The 12,736-nt window shown below is 37.1% G+C and overlaps 2 pseudogenes; both read right to left on the bottom strand.

Annotated features, from left to right (window-relative positions):
* Positions 1 to 740: 740 nt before the first annotated feature.
* On the bottom strand, positions 741 to 2,504 carry LOC149235495 (putative pectinesterase 11; annotated as a pseudogene).
* An 8,318-nt stretch (positions 2,505 to 10,822) lies between these two features.
* On the bottom strand, positions 10,823 to 12,478 carry LOC149235494 (putative pectinesterase 11; annotated as a pseudogene).
* Positions 12,479 to 12,736: the final 258 nt, after the last annotated feature.

Genomic DNA, 12,736 nt, shown 5'->3' with positions numbered 1-12,736 from the left:
CATCAACAACCTAGAACCGTTTAAAGGTCACTTCAAGACATAAGATGCACCACAGTAACGCGTTACCCGTAATTAAGAGAATCTCATTCCTAACTTAATTTTAGGGTGCAGCAAGTCGTCACATGAGTTTTAGGATTTAGCTTTACCCAACTATCATTGAGATGGCTTAAATATGCAGTTTAAAGTGCTACACGATATTATATAAGATCTTAAACCAGGTGACCAACCATTGCTTTTTGCTAAGAACAACATTGTGCACACTATTTCGTTTAGCATTAAGTGCCAAAATAAATTCGACTCTTTCACATAGTATTAACTGCGAAAATAAATTCGATTCTTTCACATAGTATATACTATACTCTGCCAAAATAATTCGTTTTCCATCGTTATTAAGGCAGGGAGTCACAATTCATAACAAGAGTATGAGTGGACGACGGGTGCGGCATTCAGCATACACGTTGAATTCTGAAAGTGAAGACTATAGAATAAGATTTATTCCCGAAAAACGAAATGAGGCATTTTGATTCGCATTCTTCTCCGGGGTGTGTACCTATACATTCAAATTTAAGCCCGAGATATGATACAATGAATTCTAGAAAGGCGTTGACTGCTGGACCTGTTTCCTCTTCGCTGTCTTCGATTGCTCGAGACGAGAGAGGCAGCTTAATCTTTAAATATCAACTTCTCATTCTGGAGCGATCCAGGTGTTGTTAAAAAAGAGACAATTGTGGGATCATATGTCAGCCACGTTGTGGAGCCAAATTAATAGCTCTCTCAACACTATATGGTATTCTTGATCCAATTCTCCCCATTAATGAAACTCTTGCTCAAAAACGGTGCGGCCTCGTCATTACTTAGTTCACGCGACCATGAAACTCTTCCTTTCTTAGTTGCACCAGGTCCAGAGCACTTGTACAGTCCATAAACCACAGTCCTGCACATAGACAATTAAAAACAATTACATTATTAGAACAGGATTCTTCTAAACCACTCATAGACGTGTGTATTAAACTTGCTGAGATTGAAAGCAGTAACTTACGAATCTCTTGTGGGATCCTTCCAATTATCCCATCCTTCTGGAAAGATAATGTCGGCAATGTAAGTGTATGCAAATACTACTCTCGAGTAACGTCCCCAAGCCCTGCCGAGGTACATTAAACCAACCCCTGTAATCTTGCAATTTAAAAAGGTGAAGCCCGTTTCTTCACCCGGAGAGGATCTACTCTGAGCTGTAATTGCGCCATTTAACTGAGGGATCGTATGTAGATGGCATCTCTGCGAAAAAGCAACCACCAACAGTGTTTATCATCTGTGAAGTGCATAACAGAAAATACAATCATTATTAGTTTTTAGTTTACCTCATAAACAGATTGTCCATCACCGCATATGAAATCGATTGCACCTTCAATGAAACAGTTACTGAAGTAATGCTTGCCGCTCTCATCCAGGACAGTGTCTTGGTAACCCAGAAAGCGACATCCGTAAAATGCACAGCGATCTCCCGAAATCCTCAGCGCCACAGCCTGATCGCCCGGACCATATGAATTCTGCGCCACAGCTCTATACTTTTCAATAATCTCAACTTTCATGACTATGACATCACAAATTATACCGTGACTAACTAACGAAATACCTGGATTGTAATGTATCTAGCGGTGAAATCTGAAGCGAACACAGACACCGTTGCGCAGTAATATGTGCCCCCACTCGATTTCGCATTATCATTCCATGTGATGAAGGTGTTGTTAGCGCCGGAGCCACTCAGAATTATAAATGGTTTCTCTGCAGGTATCGTCACCTTCTCCCTGTTCACATTAAGGCACTCACATTTCAGTTTCCCATCCTAAAAACTTCTTCTCTGCATATAATTTAATCCATAACTAATATTCTATCAGATATTATATTGATCTTCACAAAAAGTTTGATGACAAATAGATTTCCAAAATTGATGCGGCATCTATGCACCAAAAAAAAAGTGAATTTCCCGCATGCCTTTCCCTCCGTTTTAGGCCGAATAAACCCATTTTCTATACTTGCGTTTCTGAATGGATCATATGCATAAAACGGAGAAAGATATATAATGGATCATATGCTGCGAAGTCTGTGCCGCATATAAGCATTCGTTCTCTGATAGATTATAATGTTCCGAGACATATCATTTAATGAAACCCAGCGGGTTCATTTGTTACTCACTTGTAAATGCCGGGCTTGACAAGAATTAAGATTAAGTTCGTATTGTTGGCTGGAACTGCATTGATAGCGTCTTGAACTGTTGTAAAATCGCCTTTGGCCTTCTCTTTGGCTACGACTATAACTCTGGCCGGTATATTGTTCAGTTTTCGAGACGATCCGCTATTTAACTCGCTCAAATTCTTGTCTCCGCGACTGTCGTCCGTGGCATGGCCTTGAGATATCGTACTTACACAGTGGGTAGATTGTAGAGAAAAGAGACGGAGTGATGCAAGAAACAAAACGGTAACGGCTAGTTTCTGACAGTTAGACATCATGGAGCATATAGCAACCGCACTAGATAGAACAACACTGATGGGACTACTCAAATCGATTCCAAGCACCAAAATTCTAGAGGTGATATTACTGATGGGACTACTCAAATCGATTCCAAGCACCAAAACTCTAGAGGTGATTTTTTGAAAAATATTGATAGCACTCGAAAAAAAACTCTAGAGGTAATTTTTTGAAAAATATTGATAGCACTCCACAAAGTAGATAGCTAGAGAGTAACTGAACATTGCATGGGAGACCTGCTGATGAATATATATATATAACCAGAAAGCCAAGTAGGATCACGCCAGAGCCGTCTTAGTCTCCCTTCAACTGCGCACGCTGCGTAGGAATCGATAGCCGCTGGAAAGAAGTTGACAGTGCAAGGCAAAGATTGCTTTCTAATGAATCGTTTAACACGTTTAAGGCCGAGCTGTGAGTTATCCGCCGTATTATTTGGCCAACAAGCTTCTTGTTAAACCTGAATAAAACGTGACTGCCGTCATTCCATTTGAGGTTTGCTTAGTTTTAAAGCAGCGGCTTTGCTTCTGCATTTAAATTGCTAATGAATAGGGTGGCCAACAATCCTATTGTTAAGCGTTGAATAAAATGTGAGTACCATCACTCCATTTGAAATACGCTTTTCTTTTTAAAGAAGCCGTCTTAGCTTCTGCATTTAAATTGCTAATGAATTTGCCGTAATAGCTTTGGGGTGGTAAAATTGTGATAACATATCAATAGCGTTCACTTTGCTGCATAAATTCAAAACCACCTTTTCTGGAAAAGGAAGTAACACTAGTTTTTGCTTTCAAACATTGACCGCCTAATCTCATGGCATATGCCTTGTATAATATCCACGTATCACCTAACCATCCACACGAACTTATGATGAAATTTAATCTGGTTCGGAATTTTCATTTCGTTCGAGAGCTGTAAAATCTCAGGTTGACTTTGGTCGTACACTAATCGACTTAAAAAACGAAAAAACAATAGCATTTTAATTAAACGACGTGCGTGAATATTTTTTAGCAAATCATCTTTGTTTGTTTTTAGTTTAAATTAAACATATATGCCTTTTAAAAACAATATTAATCGTTCTAATTAAAACTAAGATGAGGCTCATATCGTTCAAATTTTTCAGTGCGATTCCACTCATATCGAGAATGAGATGGCAAACCCATGTACACAGCTTTGGAAACGATTGGCCAACTACTTGAAGCTTTTCATCAACCAAAAGACTTGAAACGTATGTGCACAATCTAATCCGAGCCTTTGGAGGATCATTTTTTGTTATCGAGCTGCAATTATAAACTTATCAATCAAATTATTTGTGATTTAGAGAAAATATGTCTCTACATTAAAACTATGAAAGAAAATGAGTCCGAATTTGTTTAGAACGTGTAGGTCAAATTATATCACTATGTACACTTGGGTAATAGTTCTAAATAATGGTTCATGTTTTAAATTCTAATTAGTCTAACTTAACTTACATAGTTTTGAATGTAATGACACTCATAAACATAAAAGCATCAATGCTCGTTGACTTTACCGTTCGCTAGCCGATAATGTAAATGAGTGAAGCTTTAACACAAGTTATATGTTTTCCTTCAACATTAAGTGGAGGATATAACCAGTTTAATTGGCAAAACATGGATAATGGCGAGCCCGGAAAGTAGAAAGTATAGCATTAGGTAAGGTAAATGCCTAGAGTTAAAGGTCAATGCCTATAGTTTGGTTTGATAATTTAATTTTATTTATAACTAAATGTGCAACATACAGATTCAAAAGGTGGTAATGATTTTTTTTTTATAAACAAAGATTCTGCAAATTAGGAGTGATAATGTATGAGTCGTAAGATCGTTTACAACGAAATGTCCAACATAGAGACTGGAAAGGTGGCAATGATTTTGATAAATAAAGAAAATACAATGAAAATTAGGAGTGGATATGTATGAGTTGTGGGAGAGGTGGATATGTAGGCAACTCTGTAATATATGCAACTCTGTAAAAGATGTTTTTGGTTTTAATAAATATCATGGAAAACATTACTCGGATATTTGTAAGAATAAAATGAACAATTTATGTAATTAGTTACAATAATCGACCATAAGAGTTTTAAATTTTAAATTCAAATTTATTCATCAAAAATGTGTTTTAATTAATGTGCTCATGTTGTACTTAATGTGAATAACCATTAACCTACCATTTTAACTATTAACATAATATTTCAACCTAACATATTGAGGGACCTATGGTTTGTATAGTGATGATATTACATTTTGCAAAAATATTAATTCTATTTTTTCTAAAAATAAGCTTCTTTTTGTAAAATTAAATTTAAATACATCATTATTATTATTGTTATATTGAAATGTTTTCATAAAATTATATATATATATATATATATATATATATAATATTGAAATATTGGTTAATATGGATATTCAACAATTTATTTAAGTTCTATATTATAATATTTATAAGAGAAACAAAAATTTCTTTTAATTTTAATTACTTTATCTTTGTGAAGTTATACCAACATAGATCCATCTTAATTCTAGAACTATCATGCACCTAGAGGGACTTAAGATGGATTTACGATGGTATACCTAAAATGATTTTACATTACATATAAATTTTAAGTGTAAAATAATATTACTTAATATATTGTTATTATGAGTTTGAGTTATATGAAGGAGCCCAAAGCTTTGATGAAAACGCTAGCTGCGTTCGCTCTCAAATTGGTTGTTCCTTCAACTGTGGCTTCCTCGAAGGAAGATCTGCCCCCTCCCCACAATGAGGTTGCAACCTTTCAAGCTTTGATGTCGACTCTCTTGCAAAAGAAGAGATTGAAGGCAAATTATTCGAAGTTCATGAGAAGACTAGAGGTGATCCCCTCAATGCCAATGCCCCCAGTCTTCTGCAGATCATCCCTCTCATATTCAGATCAGGCTCTTGTTGGGAAGTTCACAGGAATGTGGCCTTCCCCTAAGTCTATGGAGTTTTGGACAGAGAAAAATTGGAAAGATAAGATGAAAGGGAATCTTGGAATTTACGGTTGGAAATGGTTTTTTCAACTTTCTATTCAAATTCAAGGAAGACAAGCAGATCATCTTCTCAAATAGGTCATATTTCTTCGGCAACAAAGGAATTTAATTGAATAGATGGACCTTGGACTTTGATCCTTCAAAATACATCCCAACTGCGATCCCGGTTTGGGTAAAACTTCGTGAACTACCATTGTCTTACTAGAGCAATGATTGTCTTAGCACAATCGAAAATGGAGTAGGAAAATACATAGATCGGGCGAAGCCCAAGGGAGGTCAGTTCACGTGCTCCAAGATCTGTGCTGAAGTGGATCTAGAGAAGGGTCTCCCTACAAAAATTATTCTAACAATGGGGAATTGGAAGCACTGTCAGATCGTGGATTACAAACAACTCCCATTTAAGTGTAGGATCTTCTATGAGTATGGTCATTTTTCTAGAGATTGCAAGAAAGTTCATGTGGAAGCTCCAAAAACCCTCAGTAAGGACAAGGAGACTGATCGGGTCAATGGCAAACACAGGAAAAGAGAGGAAACAAGAGAGTTCAAGTCAACAATATGAAAACCCCAGAATAATGAGATTCCATCCACTTCATCGAACCCATTTGGGGCCCTTCAATCTCTTGAAGCCTCCTTGTTAGATCCCTAGGAGAACCACTCCGGAGAAGAGGAAGAAATTAGTGAATGGGAACCAATGGAAGAAGGGAAATCCAAGAGCAGGTAGGAGAATTCAATGATCAGAAGCAGGCAACCAAAATGATCAATCAGGAAGGGGGACAAATTTTATTCCATCTGGGTCAGCCAACCCCTCAAGCAAGAGGGAAGAAAGAGACTCATGAATGACCTCGAAAAATCATCACTAGAACTATGACACAGGCACATCAAGGCAGTGAGGAGAATAACAGTCAGGATATAGGAAGCCATGTTAAAAAGAAAGGAAGACACTCTAGTAAGGATCTTAGAAAAGAAGAGGCAGAGCATAACAAGAAATTAGGGAGTCAACCTCAGACATCAGATATTCTTAAGGCAACAATATCAAAAGGAGTAGAATGAACAACAAAGGGTGGATCAATGGCAACTTTAACTCCCAGATTATGAATATCCTTTCATGGAATATAAGGGGAATGAGATGGCCCTCAAAAGTCCTCTCACTCAAGGATATGGTAAAAAGGGAACAAACAATGATTCTTTTGTGCAGGAAGGAAAAATGGAAGAAAAAATTTTAATAAAACCGTAAAAATTCTTTTCAAATGGCAGTGAAGGAATAGGAAAGAATTCAAGGGGAGTCATATCTTGTGTTTTTTTGCGCATGCACAGTCCGACTTTCAGAGGTGCCGACTAGTTTGTATTTCTGGTTCATTTAGAAATTGGAAGTTGTTTGTTATTAGTTTCTTGGAGGTTGTGGAGGTGGTATAGTTGGCGCTGATTCTGGGGGTGGTGCCAGCTCTTTGCATGGTGCTCCTTCATAGTTTGTTGGGCCTATAGTTGGGCCACTCTGGTTATCAATGTATGGTTTCTTGTGTGTTCTGGGGTGAAGGGAGTTAGGTCCTTGAAGGTTGTTGTGGTTTCCTGTTGCTGGTGTAGTTGGCGAGGCACTCCTCGGACTACTTCGGGGAGGGTCAAGTATTTCTCGACCCTTCTTCTTCTGAATTTTCAAAATTATAGTGAGTTTATGTGCAGTAGCCTAGGGTGGCAAACTTGTTGGGGTAGCGAAAGTCTCATAGGTGCATTTCGCTCCTTCGAGGAGGGAAGTGTTAGCTCTTAGCCCTGCCTGGGTGGCTGGGAGTTTCAGCTTTTGGTGAGGCAAGCCTGGTGGCCAGGGGTCGGGTGTGTTTGGAAGGGTGTTGGTGGTTCCTGTGTTCTTGATTCTGGTATCGACAATATCGTTGATGGTTTAGCAAGTATGCACCCATCTCCACAACAAGGGTTGTCTTCCCTTCTAGCAAAGCATGGCTTCACTGGACATGGGGACCTAGAAATGTAAATACAATATTTGGACCAGGGAGTGGAGGCATTAGGGGCTCGCAGCAGTGGTAAGATAGTGGGGCTTTCCCAACAAAGGGTGGTTGATGTGTGAGGTGGTCATGGAGGTGGCGACTCAATGACGCAGCATAGCGGGCGGTCACAATAACCACAACAAAGTGGTGGTGTGTGACGTAGTGGCATGGGAGGGCAAGTGTCTGCAAAGCGTTCGACAACCAGTGCGAGGGAAATTAAACATTGATGTCTGGAGAATTATCATGAGCTAATACAATACCCACTAGAGAAATTGGAAATAGTTGAATGGATCCAAAGAGAAGAGTATGTTGAACTGGTAGCCAACATGGACAAAATGCACCACTTCCAGTGCGAGGTTCGAGAACGAGTGGTGGTGGTCTAGTGTGGATATAACTTGCTATTGGAGAGGGTGGAGAAGGAGAGTCCTGGATGGCTCACTACAAAGGGCATGTCCAATGCTCCTTCAGTCCTTCGCCTGCTCCTGTGATAGCCCCTGACAACCCAACTTCCATCATGTTGGATGACTAGCATGACTACATGTGTTCTCTTTGTGTTACTTGTCTTTTAGTGTCTCTGGCCTTCTTGGTTATGAACGATGTCCTTAGTCTCCCTTTTTTTTTCTGTCATATGCTACAAACAATAGTCAACAAATCTGGTTGGGGTGAGACCACCTATTATTTTGTTAATCCTGATATACATCCTTTTTATGAATGAATAGAATTTTGACTTACAATTTTTTTCACAAATCAATGGTTGAGATTTATCTCAAAAGCAGTTGCATTCTTTTTACTTTTTTCAAGTGAAATAATTGATTTAAAAAAATATATAATATGAGAATGTGTCATATAAAATGATTTATGGTTTTGGGGCATGTGGTATCCACAAGTCATGATATTATAATATAAGTCATGATGTTATAAAAAATGTTATGTAAAAGTGAAAAATCTCCATATAAATTGAAAGTGATTCTTCATAGTTAAGAATCTTGTAATATTTTTTTTATATGCATATATGTTCAACAACAACAACAACAACTTAAAAATAAAGTTATAATTTAATATATATATATATATATATATATATATATATATATAAAACAATGTGATATACATTATAAAATAGTGTTTTGATATTTATAGTAAATTAATTCCGATCAAACATTATTAATTGTCTAATTTCTATAATTACATTAATTTAAATAAAATTAAAATTGACACATTAAGTAAAAAATAAATTATAAATATAAAAATATTATATTATAGATATAATAATGATTTTATTTTTTGTATTCATTAAAAAAATTCAACCTATCCATTTGTGTAATTTTGAATCATATATATATGTGTGGATTACATTGTTAAGTTCTGCCTCAAAATTCAATGAATCATTTTTTGAAGCGGTAAAGTAGTTTTTAATTGCAAACATATGGCCTGATTTAAGTTTGTAACACTGCTTTATTTATTCAACCACAAAATTTAAAAATTAGAAACAAAGTTGCCAAAATCTTTGTTTCAATGTGACAAGATCCTAGTTTTTATATTTAATCCAACTATGGAGTAAAGGATGCAACTAACAAATATCTACACTAAATTTGGAACTATATGTTTGAGTTCTGAGGCATTACTCTAAAAACTTAGAATGTTAAAATAACTCTCCACAATGTGATGCTTTACTTAGAAATAAGAATCATAGAGTATTTCTAAGCTCTTTATCAAACTATTAAAGAAAAGAAATGAAAAATAATTTAATAGGTCAGGCGTAGTGTATATGTTTCTAGTAGTGATGAATTACCAAAATGGACTTGCTTTTCCCTATTATAACTCCTCCACTTTCTCTTTCTAATTTATCGAGCCATGCATGTGATATGATCCATTCTTATTTGTCATGCCACTTTTATGTTAGCTTTGAGTGGAAACCTAAATTAGCAAATACCATTTTGTATCTAAGCATTCTCAAAATTATGCATATCTTTTAATTTAAAAACTATATGTTCAATTTTATCAATATTGACTTGGAAGTTTATAAGTTTTATGGATTTGTTATATCTAAATCTCATCATTTCCTTCCTAATTCTCAAATATTTTTTGGCAAGGATTGTAATTACTAGTAGCCTTATCATTTTTAATGTTCCTTCCCTGACGTATTGACATGTTGGTAATTCTTTTTTCAAGTGGTTTTAACTTTCCTTGCCTATTTTTCTGGTTCCTTTTTCCTTCTAAATGTCACAATTTCTCTTAAAATTGACTTTCTTATGACGGTTCCAATTATCTTAGAGCGATATATTATTCTAAGTTGATTTTGTGTTGAATAATCTTGTTTATATTTGCAGTTGATTGATTGGAGAGGAGGTGGGTATTTGACGTTATATTCAACAATGACATGAGGAGAGATAGTTGTTGGTGGTCCCCATGTAACTCTAGGCTATTTTAAGAAAAAAGAGAAAACCAATGAGTCTAACATACTTCAACAACCTAGAACCGTTATATGGTGGTCATATGACTTCAACAACCTAGAACCGTTATATGGTGGTCATATGACTTCAACAACCTAGAACCGCTTAAAGGTCACTTCAAGACATAAGATGCACCACAGTAACGCGTTACCCGTAATTAAGAGAATCTCATTCCTAACTTAATGATAGGGTGCCGCAAGTCGTCACTTGAGTTTTAGTATTTAGCTTTACCCAACTATCATTGAGATGGCTTAAATATGCAGTTTAAAGTGCTATACAATATTATATAAGATCTTAAACCAGGTGACCAACCATTGCTTTTTGCTAAGAACATACATTGTGCACACTATTTCGTTTAGCATTAAGTGCCAAAATAAATTCGACTCTTTCACATAGTATTAACTGAGAAAATAAATTCGATTCTTTCACATAGTATATACTATAATCTGCCAAAATAATTCGTTTTCCATCGTTATTAAGGCAGGGAGTCACAATTCATAACAAGAGTATGAGTGGACGACGGGTGCGGCATTAAGCATACACGTTGAATTCTGAAAGTGAAGACTATAAAATAAGATTTATTCCCGAAAAACGAAATGAGGCATTTTGATTCGCATTCTTCTCCGGGGTGTGTACCTATACATTCAAATTTAAGCCCGAGATATGATACAATGAATTCTAGAAAGGCATTGACTGCTGGACCTGTTTCCTCTTCGCTGTCTTCGATTGCTCGAGACGACAGAGGCAGCTTAATCTTTAAATATCAACTTCTCGTTCGGGAGCGATCCAGGTGTTGTTAAAAAACGGACAATTGTGGGATCATATGTCAGCCACGTTGTGGAGCCAAATTAATAGCTCTCTCAACACTATATGGTATTCTTGATCCAATTCTCCCCATTAATGAAACTCGTCCTCAGAAACGGTGCGGCCTCGTCATTACTTAGTTCACGCGACCATGAAACTCTTCCTTTCTTAGTTGCACCAGGTCCAGAGCACTTGTACAGTCCATAAACCACAGTCCTGCACATAGAAAATTTAAAACAATTACATTATTAGAACAGGATTCTTCTAAAACACTCACAGACGTGTGTATTAAACTTGCTGAGATTGAAAGCAGTAACTTACGAATCTCTTGTGGGATCCTTCCAATTATCCCATCCTTCTGGAAAGATAATGTCGGCAATGTAAGTATAAGCAAATACTACTCTCGAGTAACGTCCCCAAGCCCTGCCGAGGTACATTAAACCAACCCCTGTAATCTTGCAATTTAAAAAGGTGAAGCCAGTTTCTTCACCCGGAGAGGATCTACTCTGAGCTGTAATTGCGCCATTTAACTGAGGGATCGTATGTAGATGGCATCTCTGCGAAAAAGGAACTACCAACAGTGTTTATCATCTGTGAAGTGCATAACAGAAAATACAACCATTATTAGTTTTCAGTTTACCTCATAAACAGATTGTCCATCACCGCATATGAAATCGATTGCACCTTCAATGAAACAGTTACTGAAGTAATGCTTGCCGCTCTCATCCAGGACAGTGTCTTGGTAACCCAGAAAGCGACATCCGTAAAATGCACAGCGATCTCCCGAAATCCTCAGCGCCACAGCCTGATCGCCCGGACCATATGAATTCTGCGCCACAGCTCTATACTTTTCAATAATCTCAACTTTCATGACTACGACATCACAAATTATACTGTGACTAAATAACGAAATACCTGGATTGTAATATATCTAGCGGTGAAATCTGAAGCGAACACAGACACCGTTGCGCAGTAATATGTGCCCCCACTCGATTTCGCATTATCATTCCATGTGATGAAGGTGTTGTTAGCGCCGGAGCCACTCAGAATTATGAATGGTTTCTCTGCAGGTATCGTCACCTTCTCCCTGTTCACATTAAGGCACTCACATTTCAGTTTCCCATGCTAAAAACTTCTTCTCTGCATATAATTTAATCCATAACTATAATATTCTATCAGATATTATATTGATCTTCAGAAAAAGTTTGATGACAAATAGATTTCTAAAATTGATGCGTCATCTATGCACCAAAAAAAAAGTGAATTTCCTGCATGCCTTTCCCTCCGGAATAGACCGAATAAACCCATTTTCTATACTTGCGTTTCTGAATGGATCATATGCATAAAACGGAGAAAGATAGATAATGGATCATATGCTGCGAAGTCTATGCTGCATATAAGCATTCGTTCTCTGATAGATTATAATGTTCCGAGACATCATTTAATGAAACCCAGCGGGTTCATTTGTTACTCACTTGTAAATGCCGGGCTTGACAAGAATTAAGATTAAGTTCGTATTGTTGGCTGGAACTGCATTGATAGCGTCCTGAACTGTTGTAAAATCGCCGCTGGCCTTCTCTTTGGCTACGACTATAACTCTGGCCGGTATATTGTTCAGTTTTCGAGACGATCCGCTATTTAACTCGCTCAAATTCTTGTCTCCGCGACTGTCGTCCATGGCATGGCCTTGAGATATCGTACTTACACAGTGGGTGGGTTGTAGAGAAAAGAGACGGAATGATGCAAGAAACAAAAAGGTAACGGCTAGTTTCTGACAGTTAGACATCATGGAGCATATAGCAACCGCACTAGATAGAACAACACTGATGGGACTACTCAAATCGATTCCAAGCAATTCCAAGCCCCAAAACTCTAGAGGTGATTTTTTGAAAAATATTGGTAGCACTCCAAAAAACTCTAGAGGTGATTTTTTGAA

Source organism: Pinus tabuliformis, chromosome 8 (genome assembly GCF_031772625.1).
Source record: "Pinus tabuliformis cultivar Carrire ecotype Pingquan chromosome 8, CPIR1, whole genome shotgun sequence".
Taxonomy (NCBI): domain Eukaryota; kingdom Viridiplantae; phylum Streptophyta; class Pinopsida; order Pinales; family Pinaceae; genus Pinus; species Pinus tabuliformis.
This window is presented reverse-complemented; position numbering and strand designations above follow the sequence as displayed.